At 40.5% G+C, this 24,746-nt stretch overlaps 1 long non-coding RNA gene across 1 annotated transcript; it reads right to left on the reverse strand.

Moving 5' to 3' along the window:
* Positions 1-1,605: 1,605 nt before the first annotated feature.
* LOC139687924 (uncharacterized) lies at positions 1,606-2,499 on the reverse strand. The gene is made up of 3 exons (XR_011700694.1): positions 2,104-2,499; positions 1,920-2,028; positions 1,606-1,831 (listed from the first exon to the last, which is right to left on the reverse strand). It is a non-coding gene; the product is annotated as an uncharacterized lncRNA (long non-coding RNA).
* Positions 2,500-24,746: the final 22,247 nt, after the last annotated feature.

Consider the following 24,746-nt stretch of genomic DNA (forward strand, 5'->3'; position numbering starts at 1 on the left):
CATGACCGAAGGCCATCGCCTCTTATATCTCCAGAACTATCAATTGTAGAGTACAACAAACGGTGCCAAGTGAAAGAAGAGCTAATTATACTTCAGATTAATGCCTTAAAGAGTCCTCTTTATATTGAACAATATATAGATTTTATCAAATATCTCGTTTAATAATAACGATAACAACAAATAAACAAAAATAATGGAAAGACAACGTGATTATATGTTAAAAAGGTCCTTATAATTTTTTTGATAGCACTTTAAATAAGCCCGTAAAAATTAATTAAAGTTCTCAAGACCTAATTTTTTGAAATTCCCGCTATTTCTCTTCAATTCCGCTTTGCTATTCTCTCATTCTATACCTATTAATCAGTCTCCTTCTCCTATTCGGAAATTGACATTTAAAGCGGAGGGCATGAAGAGAGAGTAGAATTGCGTTAACCGGGAAACGCCCATCCCTCACCCCTTAGCTTTTTCCCTTTCCACCACACTTTCTACGCAGTATATAAAGGGGACGGATCGGCGTTAGGTCGCCAGCAGATCGGGAAATAGTCCCGGTCTATAGGCCCACCTAATCATCGTGTAGGGTTCCAGATGAGATCTTCCTCCGTGGGGCTAACACCAAAAGCTGTGGGGGTAAGTATGACCCGTTAGCCAAATTGGCTTTTCGGATTTTTTTTCATTTTTTCTATACGCTCTAGAAGCGAGCAAATGTGAAGATGGGTCACTCTCAATGCCCGCCTTCGATTCCCGGCGAGAAAACCGGAGACCCTTTCCAGGGTATCCAAGGGTTTTCAGGGTACGGGAATATCATTGTCGAAAGGACACCCCCTATGTACCCCTTAGCGGGTTGAGCACCGTGGGGGTACTCAGTACTATCGTACTGAGTATTTTCCAGAACTTTCAGACCGATCGGACCAGTGGTTTTGGCCCTATGGCCAAAAAAGCCGAAATTTTCGGGAATTATGCTCAATAACTCCGTTGTTTGAAGAGATAAAAATATGATTTAAATTTGAATGTTTATCAGAAAACAGCTGGCTACCGATTCCGCGTGGAATTAATCGTAAAAATATTAGGGTTCACCCTAGGGTAATAAGGGTATAGTAAAATCTCCGACTGAAGTACCCTTTTCAAAATGCTATATGATACGGAGCATAAGTGTTTACTATTCCCAATTTCTAAAAGTTTGATATACCAAATAGGTAGGTCACTATTCCTAAAAGAAAGGATAAGAATTAGGCGGTGGCGTTTACAAAAAACCCTCTAGATAAAAATATGGTTTAAATTTGAAAGTTTATCAGGGAAAATTTAGTTATCTATTCCGCATTGAATTACCCGTAAAATTATAAGTGTTTACCCTTGGAAAACTAAGGGTATGGAAAAATCCCTAATTGAGGTACCATTTTTAAAATTCTGTACGATACCAGACATAAGGGTATAACATTCCCAATTTCTAAAACTTTGATATACCAAATAGGTGGACCAAATATATAATGTTTTCTCTAAGGAATAGGGATACAAAATTGTGGAAATTCATATATATTAAAACGAACATTTTGTTTCAAATAATTTTTATTTGATTATTTTTTTTACAAATAAAAAACTTTTCTTGGCTATAATTATAAATCATAACCTCCCCCACCGTCATTGTAAACATTCGGGGGAGAAAAAGTTTCTTCTCCCTCCCCCGAAAAAAGATTGTCGCCACCACCCCCTCCCCGAATCGGGTGGTCATCATCTCCACCTTCTCCACCCGGTAGCGGGTTTCCTCCTCCAAATCCTCCTTCTTCAGAAATGACCCCTCCTCCTGCAACCGAAAGAATCTTTCCCGGATGCTAGCCTGCCAGAATAAAAATAGGTACCGTCAGTAGATATTAATTACACTTCGAGCATTATTAAAATTTGATATAACCAGTTAAAAAAGCTACCACAGAAGTTGATGAAGAGGTCAACGCTTCGGGTGACGTTGAGGTGGAGGTGGTGACGCTGACAGTGGGGGTGCTGTTAAGCGTCGTGGTTGAGGGGGTGGACTCCATCCTACAAAGGTAAAAACGAAAACTTTGTATACAATAAATCATATGTTTATATATATATATATTAATCGTTACTCACATCAATTAACTGGAGGGTGATTAGAACTGCCAAAACCACCCTGTCCTCGGTTACTATTAGAGGTAACGTCATCAGACACTACAAATGAAACATCTGTAGCGATTCTTTCAAGGATGATTTGACATATTCTAGCTCCTCTTCTCACCAAAAAATCCTCATCACTATGGTTATAGAGGAGAACCTTAATTTCCCCCCTATAATCAGGATCAATTACACCCGCCCCAACTTCTATCCCATACCTCAGCGAAAGACTAGAGCGGGATGCGAGTCTCCCGTAAAATCCTTTGGGGATTTCAAGGGAGAATCCGCAAGGTATTAAAGCCCGCCCCCGCTTAGGAATTATATCCCACTGGACAGCACTAATATCATATCCAGCAGGGCATTCATAGCATGGCATAGGGGACTTGCAAACGGGTGTAGTTTCCTAATGATGATGGAAATTCTGAAAATTTTAATATGATAAATATATATATTTAAGACCCCTCCTCAACCATATTCAAATAACATTTAAAATAATGGTAATTATCTCTAACTCATAATTACCCAGAAGCAGAAGTAGTAGCCTCCATGATTATGATTTTTGGTGCAGGAGTGGTGACAAGACTGGAATATGGTGCAATTCGGCAATTCGGCAATTCGGCAATGAGCGGCGATGATCAGAGGAGAGCGGATAATAGCGACGGTAGTAGATCTCTGCCAGGTGTTGAATGATGGAGACTCAAAGCTGAGGGTTTATATACAGGAACGCTTCTGTAGAGCATCATGCTACGTGCTAAAACTAGGAAGTTAGAGGAGGAGGTTGCATTAAGCAAGATCGGATAGTGGAGTGGGTTTTTTTTCACTCCGCTGACCTCACTCGTTGAACATATCCCAACATCCTTGAGAGATTCCTCATCCTCCTTAATCTCTTTCAATAACAACTCCTTGCATGTCCTCGGATGTTCGGCATTGAGCATTGCATTTTTTCAGTAGAAGCTGCCAACTCCAAAGACCTTGGCACATGCTCAGGTTGCGTCGAAGGATAATTGAAAGGAAATACCTGAACTAGTCAATTCCATCCAAGCACATGCGTAGATGATGAAATTACTTGATTTCAACTAGGTAACCTTCTTGCGCGGATGTTCGGCATTGAGCATTGCATTTTTTCAGTAGAAGCTGCCAACTCCGCAAACCTTGGCACATGCTTAGGTTGCGTCGGTGGATAATTCAAATGGTTGAACTAGTTAATTCCATCCACATCCAGACCAGCACATGCACAGATGATGACATTACTTGATTCTAACTAGGTGGCCTTCTTGCACGGGTGTTCCGCTGAGGGAATTAGCTTTTATTTCTATAAAACTCCACTTCTGAGAGTTAAGTTTCCATTTCCTCCAGAGCAGCTTAGAGAGCTATTACGGACCGATTTCACCTCCCGAATCATCAGCTGTATTCATTGACGTCAGGAGTAAGTACATATCATTAATAATCGCATTAATTTCTTAGGGTATATGCAATACCTAAAAGAAATTCATATATAATTGATTTTATCAATAGGATTGCATAGTTTGTTAACTAATCAGAAGTAGTAATATATATACAGCAATGTCTAACGTAAATTCACTATATAAAATATCATTATTAAAGTTATCAAAATATATTGTTCAAAGCGCATTCGTTAAGACGGAGAAGAGACAATCACCGGGTATCTCATTTAGACATTGTTTGCAGAGTAAAGTTGACATAATCTTGTACCATTTATCCGATTCAATACCTCGCACTACGTTTAATCATATTGAGCAATATACTATTGCAGAAGAATACGAGTTTCTGTTCGAACGGGGTTATGAAGTAGATGATATTCGTTACGAGGTTTTTCTACCTCTAGATCCTGCACTTAATGTAATGAGATGAAAATGTATTTTTTCATACGTATCATTTTTTTATTTTATTTCAGCAACAGCTCAAAGAACCTTTAATCATGCCCTCTATCCAAGAAATTCTAGAAAATTACAATGCTGGTAGCTATCACAATTCGGAAGAATTAGAACAGGCATTAAGTGACATATATATGAAAATAGTGTTTGATGACGATAACATTTCTGATATGGGGACGTATAATCGAATGAAAAATGCGCTGGATAAGGCAAAGGGAAGAAAATTTTGCACTTACTGTGAAATCTTCTATGACATTGACGAGGCTATGCCTCATGAGAATACCAACGCGCACCGGATTAAAATCAACGAGCAAATAGGGAGAGGATTCAATGAAATTGAATCAGCTATTCGTTCCAGAGTGAAAACATTTTGGATTACTCCCGTGGAAGATGGTGAACAGGACGTGATCTCATTTCTCAATAACATCAAAACTCAGTTGATCGAAAAGATAAATGATCAAATAGTGGAAAATAGTGCCATTAAATTCAATCTTGTTTTAATTTGCAAATTCAAAAAGGGTGAGAGGGATGAAATGAACGCTTCCTTCAAAACCAACAATCGCAGGTTATTGTTAGCAGATGAAATTGAGGAAGTAATCAATGAGACATTTTCTAAACTTTTAAAAGAAAAGTCCGAATTTCAAGCTAAAGGTTCAGGATGGGCCTTATCAAATGTGCTAGGTTTAGAACTGCGAATAAACAAGTACACGCCATTTCGAGGATCAACATTCATTGAGCTGCCTATAAAAATTAGGAATACTAAATCCGTTATCAATATCAGAAATGATGATCAATACTGCTTTAAGTATGCCATTTGGGCCAAAAATATCGATAAGGATCCTCAAAGAGTTTCCCAGTATAAGACACGAGCATGCCATATGGGTTACAATTGGGACTGCATCGCGTACCCGGTGGAGCTGAAAGATATTCCCAAATTCGAACGTGTCAATAATATTTCAATCAACGTTTTTGGTCTGACAGATAAGAACCTCGTGTACCCACTAAAAATTGTAGATCATGAGCTCGAGGATCATCGCGACCTCCTTTACATTAGCAACGAAACAACCGCTCACTATTGTTGGATTAGGAATTTTGATAAATTGATTCACTCCCAAATTACGAAGCATTCTAATAGAATATTCACTTGCAAACGCTGCCTCACACATTACCGGAGTAAGCACAGGCTAGAAGAGCATCAACAGCTATGTAAAGGTACAGGCGAGCCGAGTAAAATCATTCTACCTGACGAGGACAATAAAAGTTTACAATTCACAAACTTAAATTATTCTTTTCGGGTACCTTTTGTCATTTACGCTGACTTTGAATGTCTTCTGGAAAATATTAGTACCTGCGAGCCTTATCCTTACTCATCTTATACTAATTTAATGCAGAGACATACCCCATTCAGCTTTAGTTACATCGTAGTGGGACCTGAGGGATGCGAGGACCCATACCTGTACCGAGGTCCCAATGCTGCTAGGGTATTCATTTTACGGATGAAAGAAGAGGCTGAAAAAGTTTGTAAACTTTACAAAAATATTATTCCAATGAATCCTCTCACTCCAGAGGAAGACTCAGATTTTGAAACTGCAAACGCATGTCACATTTGTGGTAAAGAATTGAAGGAGAATAAAGTTAGAGACCATGATCATTTGACAGGAAAGTATAGAGGACCTGCGCACTATTTTTGTAACATTCAATATAAAATGCCGAATTTCCTTCCAATCTTTATTCATAACCTCTCATCATATGATGGGCATTTCATCGTACGAGAGCTTAACTATGATGACAGGGAAATATTTATAATTCCAAATTCTGAAGAAAAATATATATCTTTTTCTAAGTCTATCACGGAAAATTTCAAAATTCGGTTTGTTGACACGTTTAGATTCATGCCTACCTCTCTAGCTTCATTGGTTGCCAATTTAACAGAGTTTAAATGCACAAGCACAATATTCGGTGAAAAGACAAATTTAGTTACACGAAAGGGGGTTTATCCCTATGATTACACTGATTCGTTGAATAAACTCGATGAAACCTTGCTCCCGGAAAAGGAGAATTTTTACAACAGACTGACCGATGAATATGTATCTGACGAAGATTATCAGCATGCAGAAAATGTTTGGGACGCATTTGAATGTGAAACACTCGGCGATTACAGCGATGTCTATCTGAAAAGCGACGTGACCCTTTTAGCTGATGTTTTTGAAAATTTTCGTGACGTATGCTACAGCGCGTATAAACTAGATCCTGCGTGGTATTATACTGCTCCAGGTTTAACTTTTGATGCAATGCTCAAATACACTGAAATAGAACTAGAGCTTTTGACTGACTACGACATGATACTAATGATTGAAAACGGCATCCGAGGAGGAATTTCACAATGCTGTAAAAGGTACTGCGAATCGAACAATAGATACATGTCAAGTCATGACCCAGATTCAGGTCCAACCTATTTGACATATCTAGACGCTAACAATCTCTATGGGTGGGCCCTTTCGAGACCCCTTCCCTACGGTAAATTTCGATGGTTAACACAGGCAGAAATTGATGATTTAAACGTTGAAAATGTTCCCGAAGACAGTGAAACTGGATATATTCTCGAAGTTGATCTTGAGTACCCACATAGGCTACACGATACACATTCAGATCTCCCTCTTTGCCCGGAAAACAAGACACCACCTGGCGGTAAACATAAAAAACTGCTAACAACTCTCGAAAATAAGAGTAAATATGTAATTCATTACGTAAACTTGAAACAAGCTTTAGAACTAGGACTGGTGCTGAAGAAGGTGCATAGAGTAATCAGGTTTAGTCAATCACCTTGGTTAAAGACCTATATTGATTTGAACACTGAGAAAAGAAAAATGGCAGTCAATGATTTTGAGAAGGATTTCTATAAACTGATGAACAATGCAGTATTTGGGAAAACAATGGAGAACGTGAGGAAACGTATGAATATGGAATTAGTGGTAAACGAAAAAAGACTACAAAAACTAATTAATAAGTCAACATTTCTGGATAGGACGATTTTTCACGAGTGTTTAGTTGCCATTCACATGCGGAAGGCAGTCATAAAAATGAATAAACCTATATATATAGGTTTCTGTGTCTTGGACTTGAGTAAGACTTTAATGTATAACTTTCATTATAGAACAATGCTTCCGAAATACGGGGAAAATATATCCCTCGCCTACACCGATACTGATAGCTTCATATATGAAATAAAAACGGATGATGTGTATAGGGATTTTCTGGGGAACCTAGATGCATTTGACACGTCGAATTATCCAAAGGATCACTTTTGCTTTTCTGAACAAAATAAAAAAGTAATTGGTAAATTCAAGGACGAATGCGATGGAAACCTAATGACACATTTTGTCGGATTACGTAGTAAACTTTATTCGTTCAAGGTAGAGGGAGGTAAAGAAAAGAAGAAAGCAAAAGGAATAACGAAAGTTGTTAAGGAAAAAGGTTTAAAATTTAACGACTATGTACAATGTCTCCGGGAGAACTCGGTGGTATTTCGAAAAATGAACGTGATACGGAGTAAAATGCATAATATTTACACCATGGAGATGAATAAAGTCACGCTGAATGCATCCGACGATAAGCGATACCTTTGTGAAGACGGGATAAAAACGTTTGCGTGGGGTCACTATAAAATTCCACGAAAACGAACGCATAATGATGCTTTTAACGGCGATTGAAATTATAAAAGAAAGATATTTTTAATCTAAATTTCAGTGTTAACCATGACGTTAGCCTGGAAGCATCCATTTACCTGTATTTGCGCGGGTCCCTCAGGCTGCGGGAAAACCACATTTGTCACGCAGTTTTTGGAAAATTTAGATTATATGGTGAATAGCCCGATACGTGAAATAGTATGGTGCTGTGCTCCTGGAAGTGAACCAAGCATTAGAATACCCGTTCAATTTCGAACCGAAATACCGCCTTTCGAAGAATTTGGTGGTGTGCCAACGTTGTACGTGATTGATGATTTAATGAGCGAAGGGGCCTATAGCAAAGACGTCTCTAAACTGTTCACTAGAGGAAGCCATCACTTTAACATTTCGGTTTTCCTAATTACGCAGAATATTTTTTATCAAAACCCGCAAGCGAGAAACATCTCGCTAAATTCCAAGTATATCGTTGTCTTTAAGAATCCTAGAGATAGGTCGCAATTTGGTCACTTGGCTAGGCAGGTGTATCCGGAAAAATCGGGGGAATTGGAGAGGGTATATAAACAAGTTACGCAACAACCATTCGGTTATTTGGTTCTGGATCTTGGTCAGGACTCAGACGAGAGGTTTCGTTTTAGAACGAAAATATTTCCTAAAGACGGGGCAACTGTAGTTTACATGTCCCTACACGATGAAAAGATTGAAGAACAATAAATTTTTGCTCCACGTCTTAAAATCGGCAAAACCAAAACTTCGCACTGCGATTGTTAAAACCTCGGACGACGAGTTGATCAATGCCATTTGCGATTGTTGTTTGAATACACTTAACGGGAACCATAAGATAGATAATAGGTTAAAACAAAAACTATCCAAGCATCGTAACACGTTGAGAAAGTTAGCTGTGCGGGGGGCGAGTGTGAAGAAGAAACGTGCGCTGCTCGTACAAAAAGGTGGTTTTTTACCATTATTGCTGGGATCAATTTTAAGCGGTGTCATCGGTAGCCTGCTGGGAAAATGAGCCTGCGTAAGATGCTAGTCGTGACTCCGGAAGTTTTTGATCGAAGTCGTGTAAAGGCTAGGTTGAGTACATTGGACAAGGAAATGAAAGGTGTGTTGGTTAAGAAAAGTATAAAGGATATTGATAAGTGGCATTTGTATAAAAGAATACTCGATAAATACCTTGACGCCGTCTCAGATATAAACTCCCCCGTACACGTTCCAATAGTCAAGTCCTTGGTAGAAACACCAACGAGGTCACGAGTTGCTGACGAGAGAGAGGAAATCCCCGCATTGAGAAAAACTCTGGCAGAAGTGAAAAGGTTGAATAAAGATTTAGACTCGACATGGGGACGCATACACGAAAGGCTAGGGGGAATGGAAAGCGTAACGTCAACGAGAAAAAAACGAAACCTATCGCGAGAAAGAAAACAACAGCTACCGTCTCCAAGAAAAATTCCGAGAAAAAGCGAGCGCGTAAGAAAACCGAAGACATACGGTCCGGATTGGGACACGACGTGATTGAGAACATATATAATAGCCCAGAGCACCCTGCCGGGTTTTCATCGGTTGAAAAATTATATAAAGCTACGGGAATAGGCCGAAAGGTGATTCGTGAGTGGTTAGAATCTCAAGAGGCATATACACGACACAAACCGGTGAGGAAAAGGTTCCCCAGAAATCACTATAACGTAACTTACATTGATGAGTGCTGGCAGTGCGATTTGAATGATTTGAGAAGATTGAAAAAATACAACAACGGGTGCTGTTACATTATGACTATAATAGACCTATTCTCCCGTTTTGCGTGGGCGAAAGCTTTGAGGACAAAGAGGCCGGAGGAGATAATTGAAGTATTTAAGGCTATATTTCGCGAACGCAAACCATTGAAAATTCAGAGCGATAAAGGGGGTGAATTTGTTAATAGTAAATTTAAAACTTTTCTCTCGAATCGAGGGGTAAAGTTTTACACCACAAATAATCCGGACATTAAGGCTAGCCTCGTTGAACGTTTCAATCGCACGCTAAAGTCTAAAATGTACAAGTATTTCACGAAATACACAACCTACAAATATGTCGATGTGCTCCCAAAACTCATTAGTAGTTATAACAATTGCGTTCATTCTAGCACAGGTATCGCACCCTCCAAAGTGAATGCAAAAAATGCATTTTCAATCGCTAGTCACATGAGGAAACCACTTACTAGCAAGGATTTTAAATTGAACGCGAATGATTATGTAAGAATCAGTAAGGAGCGACTTCCATTTACCAAAGGATACACTCCAAACTATACTAGTGAAATATTCAAAATCGCGGACGTGGATCGATCGAGGTCAATACCGACATATAAATTGAAGGACCTTAACGGTGAGGATATAAAGGGTAGTTTCTATGTGGAAGAACTAGTCAAGGTGAATGTGTCCTCCGAGACGGAATATAGGATAGAAAAAGTTTTGAGACGTAAAGGGAGTGGACCTAAATTGGAATACTTTGTCAAGTGGGAAGGATACCCATCCTCATTTAATTCTTGGATTCCTGCCTCCTCCGTGCGTACATTATGAACGAATTTTATCTTACACTACCTAGCGACAGTTCGAGGGATTTCTATCCGAGAAATACGATAGCTAACTACAAAACAAAATTGAGTCATCGTATCGATTTGATGAATGATGATTGGTACGTAGGTCTGGCGGAAATTTCCCTTCCATCTATTCATATTCTTTCTGGTGAAGTTAGAGAGGTAATTGGAGATGCTGGAACTTTGGAGGAAGAAGAAGCGTCTTCTAAAGATAATAGAACGCGAAATGAAAAGGGATTAGTTCGCGGAGAGATAGGAGGAGGACCGAGGTATGAATCTAGCGACGTTAAAATTACATTAAAAGATGGTTCGTTCTTTGTGGTACCTACTGGCGCATACGAATCACTAGGTAAGGCATTTGTCAAACCATTCCTCGAACTAGATAAAGCGAAACGTATAGCAGTACAAACGGAAATCTTTAATGCGAATAATGATGATCTTCCATTCGCTGAAAACGTATCAGGATTGAGTGAGCGTATAGAACCTGGCGTGTTAATTACTGCTAAAAACGTTACTTACACTTTACTTCCGGGCACGTATAATTCCTTTCGAGATTTATTTATTACTACTCTGTCGGATTTTAGTACGATTAGTAGAAATTACATTCGTGGAGACATATCAGGTATAATATCCATACTAGCAGCGAAGGAAGCACATGCAATAAACAAAAGCGATGTGGTAAAAGGAATCATAGCAAACTCCTCTTCCAACATATATGTCTACACAGATATAATCAAACCGCAATTTGTGGGTGATTCGCTCAGTCGATGCGTACGCATCTTGAATACTAAAATTGGTGAATATCAGACATTCAATCCGATATATTATTTCCCCGTTGAGAAGAACCATATCGAAAGCATCGAAATTCTACTGAGTGATAAACTCGGTGAGCCCATATCTTTTCGTAGTGGTGAGCAAAGCTCTATAATAGTGTTACACTTTATAAAAAAGAACTAATTCACGTTAGTTTATCATTCTGCGTCGAGATGGCATCGGTGGTGGACCGATATTACAGTTATTATGCGAAGCAGGTGGGGGGAGAGATTGGGCCATTGTATAGAGCTTCGTACAGGGTACAAAAGGGACGAGGTATTGGAAGTTTTCTCGCAGGTCTGTGGCGTTTTGCTAAGCCATTACTATTCAGCGGACTGAAAAGTGTGGGTAAGGAAGCAGCGAGTGCGGGAGCGGCGGCACTCGCGGACCTTGGGACTAAACCGGTAAAGGATATACTGCGCAGTAGAATAAACGAGGCGGGGCAGAACTTGAAACGCAAGGCCGAGGATAAGTTGAAAGGTATGACTGGTGGACGATTGAGGTTCGTGAAACGTCCAAGGCTAAATAAAATAAAACCCGTTGGTGGTAAGAAAAAACAGCATTCGAGTAGAAGGCGGAAACGAGGAAAGGTCGCGCTGAGTGATATTTTTTCATAATGAGTGAGCACATGCTGAGTTCGCTGGACATATTCCAACCCAATCCTCCGATACAGACGAACATTCTCTCGAAGCGACTTGTATCATATAAACCCATCTCTTCGTTGGATAATAGATCCGTTATCGAATTTCTAATAAAAGATTCTGGAGATGCGTACAAGGACTTGAATAGCGTTTATCTGAGACTTAAAGTGAAACTCTGTAAAAAGAATTTAACTGACTTTACCGATAGTGATACCAATCAGCCGGGAGTCGTCAACAATCTTCTCCATTCTCTCTTTGAACAGTGTAATGTATATTTCAATGGAACTCTTGTCACACCATCCGAGGATAATTACCACTATAGGAGCTTTTTCGAAAACGCGTTAAACTATGGGGTCGATGCGAGCAGAACGCACCTGCGTAATGTAGGCTGGGAATTAGATACGGGAAATGATATCGATAAGACGGATTCTTCCAATGCAGGGTACACGAAACGAAAATCATGGTTCAAGAATAGCACCGAGGTGGAACTATTTGGTAAATTGCACGTGGACGTGTTCAATCAGTCGCAACTATTGCTGGATCGAGTCGATGTTGGAATTAGGTTGATGCTTGCACCTCCCTCCTTCTATCTCATGGAGGGAGAAGAAGGAGTCTTGAAAATTCTCGACGCTACTCTTTCCGTGCAACAGTTTGAAATCAATCCGTCCATATTGGTGGCGCATAGTAAAATATTACAAAGTGGGAAAAATGCGAAATATCATTACAAAAGAACTGAACTAAAGACTTTTACTATACCTGCCGGAGGTCGAACCTTGAATATCGATAATGCTATTGTTGGACGGATACCTAACACAATCGTTTTTGCAATGGTAGATAATGAATCATATGCGGGCAGTGTGATGAGGAATCCGTTCGCCTTATCTCATTATTCATTGGAGAATTTTTCAATGTTTGTAAACGGTGTTCAGATTCCTTCGGAAGGTTTGGAGTGTAATTTCTACGGGAAAAAATATTGGGCACGTGCGTACGATACATTATTTTCGGGTACTGGAATAAAGCACGCTGACAGAGGTAATCAAATCACGTACGACATGTTCGGACACGGTTATTTCATGCTAGTCTTTGATCTAACCCCCGACAATTCTGGGAATGAGGATCATATAAGTTTAGGAGACAGAGGTGTGGTGAGAATAGAGGCTAAATTCGAGCGAGAGTTGACAAAAACAGTCACGTGTCTGCTTTTTGCTGAGTATGACGCTACATTGGAAATAGATAAAGACAGGAACATTATCGCAAACTTTTAGTCATGGATAGCGTGCAGATAGATACGTTATTAAGACAATTTAAAATATTCCGCGGAGTCTATGCATCTGATAGGTTACCAAAATCACCTCAAAATGGAGTTTACATAGTTAATTTAGATCCTTCTAATTTACCTGGTTCTCACTGGGTGGGGATATACTTGGACAATCATTCAGCCGAGTATTTTGATTCTTATGGTCTGCCTCCCTTCGTAGCGAACGTACGCCAATTTTTAAAACCATTCACAGTCACTCAAAATCGTGTACAAATTCAAAGCTTTCATTCGGATATTTGCGGTGAATACTGCTGTCTCTATACCGCGAGTAAATCTTTAGGACAAAAACTACACAAATTCCTCAACCAATTCCACCAAACCATCCCCCATCTCAACGACTGCCGAGCCTTGAAGCTGTTCCGTCTAACCTTCAACCAACTACGACGCGTCAGATGTCACCCTAGAGCTCAACGGTGCTGTTCCAGAATAAATAGGACGAATTGGTGAGGAAAACATCCATTGCGGAAGAGAAAGCCAAAGGATGCAGATCATCGTGGCCGTGTGCTTTTCAAAGGGGGGAGTTACGGAGATGGCAGCCGTCGATTTGGATAGCAATCGTCTCTTCTGGGGCAGCTTTCGTCGTCACGGAAAGCTCACAGCTGGAGGAAAGAAGCTTCGATTTCAAGATCCACTGCATTGCAACGAGGAGACCTCGTTTGAGCACGGCTTCATCTCACACATCGAGTTGGCCCCAGCTTTGGAAGCCATCATAGAGGGGGTCACGGGGCTTTACGCATTTAGCGAGGCAGAGTGCGAATTTCTCTCTGATCTCACGGGGCGCACGTTCATTTGCATGGAAAAGGAGCTGGCCTGCCCCCATCCCGAGAAATGTACCTTCCCCTCATTTTCCTGCCTGAATCCCTGTCATAAATTGCGCAGTAGCGTTTGTGCCCTCAGAAACGCGCACTCTCTGGCGCAGTGGTTCCAATACAACCGCCTCAAGGCTGAGGTTGAGCCCTGCCCAGATGACTGTTCCCCATCCCCTCTTCCATCGCCGATCTCTTAAGCAATTTTAATACACGCTAGACTTCAGTCGTGATGCAGCCGTCAGTGGATGCGGTTCTCCAGTCACCACCGGTGAAGAGAAAGAGACCTGCTGGACATTCGACTTGCTCTCCGCCTCGACTTTTGAACAATTTACTTCTTCAAACGGTGTATTATTTGAATGAGGCAAAGACAAAGAGCGTGTGCATTGGTTACGGAAGTGACTTTGAATCAGTGGTTCAATTTAACGGTAAAAAAAGTGTAACATTTTCACAAAGTGAATGGGAAAGCATCTCGAATTCGATAGAGACTGTAAACGTGTACTTTTATAGGGGAGAAAAAGGTGTGTTAACGTCACCCTGCTTGGCATATGCAAATTACTTTGGGAAGAGACATTTGGTTTTGAAAAGCAATTTAACGAAAAACACCGTCAACTTGAATGGTGATGAGTGGGGGGCTCTAATACAACTCTTCAAACTGATAAATCTATTTCTTCAGAGGCTTTTGGATAGTCGTCAAAAAATAAAACAGTTTCTCGCGAATAAATTAGCAAATAATATTGCAAATTGTGATATACAGAGGCTTGAATTGGAGAAGGTACTCATTGCGTATGATTCGGCTGATGACTAAAAGTATTTGGCTTCCTGTATGTGAATGTAAGACTTTTTAACCTCTGGCACGAATGAAAGTTCTGTAAGTTAAAAGGTCTTGATGTAAGTTCAACCCCTGGCATTGGGTGTAAAAACCTTGTAAGTTGGACATACATCGCGATGAGTGCCATTATCGAATTTCAAGGATTTATGACCAGCGATGGAAAATTTATTGTCAAGGAATTGGCAATAATCGCTGTCCAGAACAAATGTTGTAATACGTGGCTATTTAAATCGCCGGCGAGAATTCTTTATACTAAAGAGGCGACTTGGCTGCGTAACAATTATCACGGCTTGACGGAATATTCTGGAGACGTGGATTATTCTGATTTGGAGAGTGTATTATCCAATTATACGAGGCCATATAAATATTTATATACCAAGGGTGTACAAAAGGCATCTTTCTTAAACGGTCTTCTTCCCGAGGGAATTTGTGTTGCTAATCTCGAACTGTACGGCTGTCCCTCGCTCAAGAAATTAACTACACATGAGGGATGCTTATTACCTGCACACCAGAATACCACACAATGTGCAAGAAAAAACTGTTTCAAGTTGGCTGAATGGTGTATTCAAAATAAAATTTGTAAATAAAAAATGTAAAAATTATTATTGTTGTAATGAAAACCAGTAAAAAAATGTATGTATGCTTTAATAAATTATGTAAAACCCGTATCCGTGTTTTATTTCTAACCTTATATCCCATAAAATGAGTAATAAAAAACAATGTTCAATAATAAACTTTTATTTACTTTAATATACAAACATTTCATCTTCAAATTTGAGTACAAATTTGATCACTCTCAGACGGGTGCCTCGGATATGGTCCGTGGTACAGTATCGCACTTTCGATTCTTTATGGTCCGTGTAGCAAACTGGCTTCACTCCGTCAACTTCCACGCGATCTCCTTTGCTAACAAATTGCCATCCACCGTCAAACTCAGTTCTTCCTCGACGCTCTAGAACATATCCTCCATTTACTCTCGATTGCGGGCGATGTGCTTCGTACACGTCCAGCCAAATGAAGGGAAGCTGCTCCTCGGCCTTTAGACGCTTCTCAGGATCGGAGATGTCAGATGCCTGGGTGATGTTGAATCTCACGACTCTCCCACTTCCATCTTGAAAGCCGGAAAATTTCACTTTTTGCCCGACGACATCAAACTCACGGTTCTGGTGTCGGAACACACAGTAGTACGTAGTTAGGAAAGAAACTGATAGCATAAAATCGGTATTTTCAATTCTTTCTCTCGGGATGCATATTGAGTACGCATCCTCATCTTCTATTCGCTCCATGCGCAGATATGCGTCACCCAAGCGAGCACATAAAAAGTCAATTTTCACGCTCATGTTGACGGAGAATGAGCTTCTTTTCGGAAGAGGTTAGTTATATACATAAGTGGGAGGAGGAGTCACGTTGCAACCTCACTTGTTAAGATCTTGGTAACTGCCAATGGGATATGGCAGCACTAGGGTAGTAGATACGAGAAGCCGTTCCTGAAACACGCCATCTTGGATTTTCTAGAAGGCGGGTCCTATACCGGATGCTGGGATGGTTATCGATAGGACAGAGGTGATGGCCTGTGTCCTATGTTTTTATCTGCCAATTCTATTTTACAGCACTAGGGTATTTGATAGGAAATTAACGAGATAATTGATGAAATCTATATATTGTTCAATTTAAAGGGGACACTTTAAGGCATTTATCTGAAGTATAATTGCCTCCCTTTTCACTTGGCACCGTTTGTTGTACTCTTCAATCGATAGTTCTGGAGATATAAGAGGCGATGGCCTTGGGTCATGATTTTTCCTGCATGGGTTGGGTTGACGTTGTACAACTAGATTGCATATGAAGGAAAAATGCTCCCTCCCCCCTCTTTCACGTGACGTTATTTGTTTTTCTCTACGACCGATAGTTGTTGATGTATCCGGGTTTGAGTTTCAAGGTGAAACTTGCGCCAGGATGATTTTTCCTGCGTGGGTTGGGTTGACGTGATGCAATTATATTGCCTGTGAAGGACAAATGCCCCCCTCTTTCACGTGACGTCATTTGTTTTTCTCTGCGACCGATAGTTCCGGGTTGGAATGTCAAGGTCAAACCTGCGCCAGGACAAACATTTTCCCCCTACTTTCAGAGTCTCCCCTGGTGAAACAAACTCCTTGTGAACCACTCCATGACGGTCGAAAAAAACAATCAACATCGTATTGATTTTAGTTTTGTTAATGCGAGTCTTTTTTGGACGTGGGGACGCGGAAGTGTGCCATTCCGCGGATTGTCTTTTCGTTTCGGAGTCATATTGAAAAACCCATGTTTCATCACCAGTTATCACATTGCCCAAACAATTTTCATCTCGGTGCAAATTGGCTAACACTTCTTCGGAAATGCGCACACGCGTTGCCTGTTGGTCGACACTTAGAATTTTCGGAACCATCTTGGCGCACACCTTGCGCATGGCCAAATCCTGTGAAATAATGCGTTGGACGTTGGCCGCAGAGAGACCCAACTGGTCTGCAATTTCTTCACTGGTTAAGCATCGGTCTGTGTTCAGCACTGTCCTCACTCTGTCCACATTCGTGTCGGTTCTTGCCGTCGACGGCCGTCCGGAGCGATTGTCGTCGTCAACGAGCTCCCTACCCTTATTTAGTTTCATTTATATGTACGAGTATATATAAATATATATATAAATATATATAAATATATATATATGTATATATATATATATTTATTTATTTATATATACATATAGATGAAACTATATATATATATATGTATGTATGTGTGTGTGTGTATATATATATATATATATATATATATATATATATATATATATATATATATATATATATATATATATATATATATATATATATCCCTCCCCGGACTACAACCTTGACGTGGTGGAAGGGCTTGTGCGTTCCGATGACCCCTAGAGCTGTGCTGGCGGGGGTTATAATTATTGCTCCTGGTAGGGTCACCCATGCCAGATAAGTCGAAGGTTAGGAGCCAGACGAAAAGTAGTCCACGCAGCGTCTGTTCCTCAGTGAGGCGGCTGCAATGGCGTCTGACCCCAGTGGGGCGGCCAGTAAGTGATGGTGTCACGTTAAAAACACTATTGAGGAAGGCAACGGGAAACCACCTCAATTATCATTCCCAAGAAAAATATGATGGACTATGGAGATATTTTGAGTGCTGGCAACCACGGGGGTCGGCCCAATCGGCCGTGTGTCGTGCCCGGTAGCGGGAGAGGCTAGGCTTCCGTGGTCGTCATCCCACGAAACCCTTGCAAGGGAAAACCAGCACCAGCAGGACAGAAGACGCAGGAGAAGAAGACCACATTAGTTAGAATAGGAACATGGAATGTTAGAACAATGATGAGGACAGGGAAATAGGAGAATGTTAAGCGAGAGATGGAAAGGGGAAATATAGATATTTAGGTCTATACGAGGTGAGATGGAAGGATTGCGGGGATTACTGGAGTGATAATTATAGAATAATGTACAGCGGCGGGGACAAGAGCCAACGATGGGTTACCATAGTAATAAATTAAGAGGTAGGAAGAAGCGTAGTAAGCATAGAGAAGGTAACGGATAGATTATTACTAATAGAGAGGAAAGCAGAACCGACGAACTTGGTTATTATTCAGGTATACATGCCACCAAGCAACCATAAGGAAGAAGAGCTCGATAGGATATACGATCAGTTAGAGGACATAATCGCATGTGTTCCTGCAGGGAAGCATTTGATAGTGATGGGGGATTGGAAGGCAACAGTAGGCGAAGAAAGAAATGGTGATGAGGTGGGGGACTACGGTTTAGGCACGAGGAAAGACCGCTGGGAGAAAGCAATTGAGTTATGCAGGAGACAGGGGCTAGCCATCACCAATACATGGTTTAGACACCACAAAAGACGCAGGTATACATGGAAAATGCCAGGTGACTCAGAAAGGTATCAGCTAGATTATATCCTGGTTAGACACAGGTTTAGGAACATTGTGAAAAATTCGCACAGCTTCCCGAGAGCGGATGCGGACTCTGACCACAATTTAGTTGTAATGAAACGTAGCGTACGTTTCCAAAAGATGAGGCAGGGGCGGCGAGTTAGAAAAAGGAATTTAGAAGCATTAAATGGTTTGAAAAGAAAGGAATACAAACAGGCAGTAGAGAAAATCATGGAGGATGATAAAGGGCTTAGTACTATCGAAGAAAAATGGGAAATGATCAAGAAAGGGTTGTCTAAAGCCGCAAAAGACACTATTGGAACCGTTAACGCTAAAAGGACTAGGAAACCATGGATCACGGATGAGATGATTACAACGATGGTTGAGCGGCGAAAATGGAAGAATATAAATACAGAGTTAGGCAAAATGAAGTACAAAGAATTGAACAATAAATTGAGGCGGGCAACTAATAAAGCAAAAGAAGCATGGTGGAAGACGCAGTGCAAGGAGATGGAAAGTCTGCAGAGGACGGGTGAAATCGGTGCGCTGTACAGCAAAGTTAAATCTTTCTCGGGAAGTAAGAAAGGGAGATCTATGTTAACAGTTAGAGATAAGGCGGGTGAGGTAGTAGTTGGCACAGAAAAGATCCCAGAGAGATGGAAGGAGTATATAGAAGAACTATATGGCAAAGAAATTACACCAACAAAGTTAGGCATAGAAAAGGAACATGACGTAGAGAAAGATAGCTTAGGTCCAGGCATAATAGACGATGAGATAGAAAGGGCATTAAGGGAACTGACACTAAATAAGGCCATGGGGGTGGATAACATTCCCGCGGAACTATTGAAATGTTTAGGAAAATGTGGGAGGAAGAGGCTATATGGGCTGATTCGTAGTATTTATGAGGAAGGAATCTGGCCGGAAGACTGTGAGATCAGTTTTAGTTCCTATTCCGAAAAAGGTAAAGGCTACATCTTGTGAGGATTACAGGACGATTAGTTTGATATCCCACGCAGCTACAGTTGTTGTTAATGATCAGTTTGGGTTTAGGAAGGGGAGAGGTACGCGTGATGCCATTGCAGTAATAAGATTTTTAATCTAGAGGAAAATAGAACACAACCAGGAGGTATTTGCCTGTTTCGTAGATTTCGAAAAAGCGTTTGATACACTGAATTGGGAAAAACTAATGAGTATATGGCAGAAAATAGGAATAGATTGGAGGGAAAGGAGGCTAATCCGCAACCTGTACATGTCTCATACTGCTCAGGTGCGGGTGGGAAACGGGGAGTCAGGATGGGCAGTGTTAGGAAGGGGTGTAAGGCAGGGTTGCCCATTATCACCGTTGCTGTTCAATCTGCATGAAGAGGAAATGACTGAAGAGGCATGGGAAGAACTGGAGGTAGGAATGAAAGTGGGCGGGGGATTCGTAAAATTAGTTAGGTTCGCTGATGATCAAGTTTTAGTTGTCAGTCAGCCAAGGGGTTGCAAGAATTACTGAGCGAATTGAAAATTCAATGCGACAGGTACGGGGTGAGAATCAATATTAATAAAACAATGGTTATGTGATTTTCTAGAAAGAAAAAGGGCAAGCTCAACATTAAAATAGGAGGGCAAAAACTAGAGCAGGTAGAACAGTTTACGTATCTCGGTAGTGTTTTGGACCAACACGGTCAAAGTAGTAGGGACGTAAGGAGAAGAATTGCGCTAGGCAAAGATGCTTTCTCAGGGAGGAGGGAGTTGATGACAGGAACGTTGAGTAAGGATGTTATGAAAAGACTCGTAAAAACTATGATATGGAGCTTAGCTAAGTACGGCGCTGAAACGTGGTCATTGAAGCTGGAGGACAGACGTAGACTGGAGGCTTTTGAAATGTGGGTGTGGAGAAGAATGGAGAAGGTGAAATGGACAGAGAAGAAAACAAATGAGGAAGTACTTGGTATGGTGGGCGAAGAGAGGGGTTTGTTGGGAGCAATCCTATGGAGGCAGGAAAAGTGGATGAAGGGGGTTTTGACCGGCAGCGGGATGTTGAAGACTGTAATTGAGGGGACACTGTTAGGTAAACGGGGAAAGGGAAAGAACAGGATAGGGATGTTGGACGGGATGAAGGGAGGAAGAAAGTACTCAGAGCTGAACAGGGACAAGATGTAGAGTAGGATGTTGTGTTTTGCTAGGGGCCACAAATTATTTAATTAGTAATTACGTCCATCCAAAAACCTACCTTTACTGGTAGATTACCTAATAACAATAATATACATATACGAGTACTCGTACTCGTACTATATATTTGCACATACTAGAATTAAAAGCTTATTCCTGGCGTTCATCCACCTAAATTTATTACCCATTAAGATTAAGTTTTTTGTCATAGGTGTCTTTTTGGAATCCATGATTGCGTAGTGAGCGTTGAAACTTTGAAGTGAAGATCGCCTGCTGAATGATGTAGTAATTTCTATTTCTTGGGTGAAATTTATAAAAGCTAAAATTCACCAAGTGTGTCATCCGTTTTACACAAATTACTGTTGTGCAATGTAGGGAAATTTATATCGTTGGCAGTTGATTAATCGGTAGCTCTAGATATAAAAAATTTGAATTTAGTTCGAGAAATATCATTGATTTTTTACAGAGGTATTTTCATTGTTTTTTTGCATGGGCACATAACAGAGGGAGTCAAGAGTATCGACTTTTTCCAGAAGTGACTTGCCATATGGGCTAAAGCTGCCAAATGATATTCTCATTATCCACGCAAAACATATCCGAAATCAGTTAACGATTAACTGTCATGGCGCTAACATTAGATATGATTTGGAAATCCGAGATAATTTTACAATAAACTGGCCTATAATGCTCGGTATATTTCAATTCCAATATATGAAATCGCACTGCAGGGACATACTATAAATCAATATCAGTCCTTTAGAGTAAAGATGTTGGCCGCAACCTTCCATTCTTTCCATACTTTACTCCTTTTATGCAATTGGTCGCTCTGTTATTCATACATCTCTAGTTATTTGACTTTGGTACTGTTCCATTGCCTTCGTTGCGGGACCTTTTCATCTATTTCCCCTCCTATTTTACTCTTTATAAATTCGTTGTACCTGCAGGTGTGTCCAACACAATTGGTAACCTTTTCCTCAGAGTTTTCCTCATGGTCTTTTCCCCTTCCATTCTTCTGTCTGCCTATTCATTTCCTACAACATACATATGTCCACTTTGTCTTTTGCATTCACCACCAGGAGAAAGTTTTGAAGGCTTCCATTCTCCTCTGATCTACTTCTACATATCTCTGTCTCTGTCCATGCCTCTGATCCAAATAATTTGACAATCCGGAGGAATGTTATCACAAACTGCTTTGTTGTTTGTTGCCCCATCTTATTTCTGTTTACGTGTTGTTTATGTCGTAATCTCCTCCTTAACATACGCTATTCCGTACTTGTTATCCGTAGAGATTCTTCAATTGCATGCATCGGTGCTTCCTTAGGAGGTGAATGCATTCACTTGTTCCAATTTCTCTTTTGCCAATACAATGTCAGCTTAAGATTTTCTCTCCCGCAAATTAGATTGTTTTCTTCTTATTGATTTGAAATCTGCATGTGTGCAATACTAAATAAATTGTGTTCAAAGATTTTTACAAGTCTTCTCGATTTTTTGCTACACCTGTGTTGTCATCCGCGAAACACAGCTTGATGATTTCTTCTCTGTTCACGCAAATTACATTGATGCTAATTTCTTTTTCTTCCTTTATTGCTCCTTCTAAGTATATGTTGCGTAAAGTAGGTATTTATCTCCTCTTTAAGAACAATAACAGTAATAAAGCCGTACCCTGTTCATTTTACTTGTAATTACTCGAAAAACTGTTATCTCGTCCACAGGTTCCACCCACAAAGATTAACTTGTGCAGGAACAGTCAGACATTATGCGTATAATGCTCAAAACGTCCCCAGGGGATCTCTAAATACAGATGCCAGGTAGCGGAAATGTCTTTTCACGTCCTGATGACTCTTTTTCTTAGTCTTTCCAGAATATCCACGTAGCAGGCAGCGTTAACTGTCTGTCCTTGAGGAACAAACTCCAAATGGATCACTCCTTTGCGGTCGAAAAAGACAATGAGCATTGTTTTCACTTTTGATTTGCTCATTATTGCCTTTTTGGGCTTTGAGGGACTGGTCGGTGTGCCACTCAGAGCTTTTGGGTTTGTTTCTGGGTTGTATTCAAAACCCAGGAGTCATCATTAGTGATAAAGTTGTCCAAATAATCAATCAGGTTCACTTTCATTATGTTGCAAATGTTCACTTGAAATTTCCGCTCGGCTGGTCTTTTTGTCGTCTGACAACACCTTGGGCACGAGCTTGGCGCACACTTTCCTCATCGCTATATCTTTCGCAGCAGTAATGTTTGCTAAATGTTTTTATGAGCAACGCAGCAGTGTCTCGACACTCTTGGTAGAATTAGAACAGGATCCATAAGTTGGCCGTAGGTTTAAATACAGGTTATGTTTACGGTGTAAATTTTGGCAGGCTACTTACGTGAATATGTAAAGACATATTACAGGCCCCGACGTACTGCCTGTATGACGAAACAGGTCGCTTGCGTAAAATCAGGTAGATAGATTAGTGGAACGAATGCATTTAAAGCGCCGTATCTTCCCTCGCACCATTAGAGAACCAAATACGAGTACATACGACCGCAGGCACGAAGTCTATAAAACATATATACTCGTACCAAAGATATCGACAAAATTTATACGCTGCCAATAATAAATTGGTTGTGTACGTTTTTTGTTGATGTCCTGCGCGAATGTTAAATAGACCCATCTTTGTCACATTATTCCCCATTAATTTGGAGTACAGGGTTTGTGTACAAAGTATCGGTAATAATTTTTTCCTGACATGTGCGTGAAGTGATCAATTCAGACCGTCAGTTAAATGTACGTATGATCGCAGGTCGTATATTGGCATTGATAAGACAGTGATATTGCACACCATTATCTCTAAAAATTTGGCGATGCGAAAGATCTGCGCTAAACTCGTCCCGAAGTTCTTGACGAACGACCAGGAGTGGAGTCGAGGAGTGTCTGCAAACGAAGGCCTTCTGCAACGACATCGCGACGATTCCCCAACCCCCTTACAGTCCCGACTTGGCAACAGCAGACTATTTCCTATTCCTAAAAGTTAAATCCGCCCTCAGAGGACACCACCGTGAGACCATAAGTGCCATCAAAGAAGCTTGCATACGTAGTCTTAAGGGCCTTCCGGAATTTCCCCACCTAGGAGCAATCAAGTCATGTGAAAACCGCTGGCAAAAGTGTTTCGACGCTCAAGGGAGGTATTTTGAAGAATTTTGAGACACTATAGCAATACCTGAAATGAATCAATTTATCAGAAACTTTTCCCGTTACTTTTAATACAAACCAAGTATATCCTATTATTGTATTATCTTGTATATAAGCGCCTCTTTCGATTTATTGGCTTTATTCGAGTGCATATTCGAACTAATGTTTGTCTACATGGCTAGTGAACTGACATGGCTGGTGGCCCCACGCCCTTGCGGCAACTTGCGGTATATCATCTAGGTTTACCGAAATGAAATCCTTTCATGAATCATAATGAAAACTTCGTTGCAATTTTCCACAGTTAAAACTTTATTGCCGACCAGGTGTCGGCAATAAATACTGTATCATCTTCAGGTGAATCACCTGAAGATGATACAGTATATCGAAACCATGGTCGGCAATAAAGTTTTAACTGTGGAAAATTGCAACGAAGTTTTCATTATGTCTCGATTCCACAATATCACGCCTGACTCTTCACTTTTCTTTCATGAATCAATGCTTCCCCTACAGTGAAATATATAAGGAGAAAGTAGAAAGGAAATCCCGTCAATTGTTCCCATTAACCTTGAATGCGTTATCCATAAAGTAAATACTCACGGTGTACAAAATGGACGAAAAAATGATCATAGTATTAAATGCCTTAAGAGCGGAGAAAGATAGGGCAAACAGAAAATGCATAATGAGGACAGTAATTAAACAGGCTGTGAAGAATGAATTCAAATGGTAGTGCATCAAAATTAAAATGAAGCCAATAATTTTGCGGAAATATAATTTTCAAATAAAAGTACGTACAGGCTAGACT

The sequence above is a fragment of the Hetaerina americana genome, unplaced genomic scaffold (assembly GCF_022747635.1).
Source record: "Hetaerina americana unplaced genomic scaffold, ioHetAmer1.1.p SCAF_2, whole genome shotgun sequence".
NCBI lineage: Eukaryota > Metazoa > Arthropoda > Insecta > Odonata > Calopterygidae > Hetaerina > Hetaerina americana.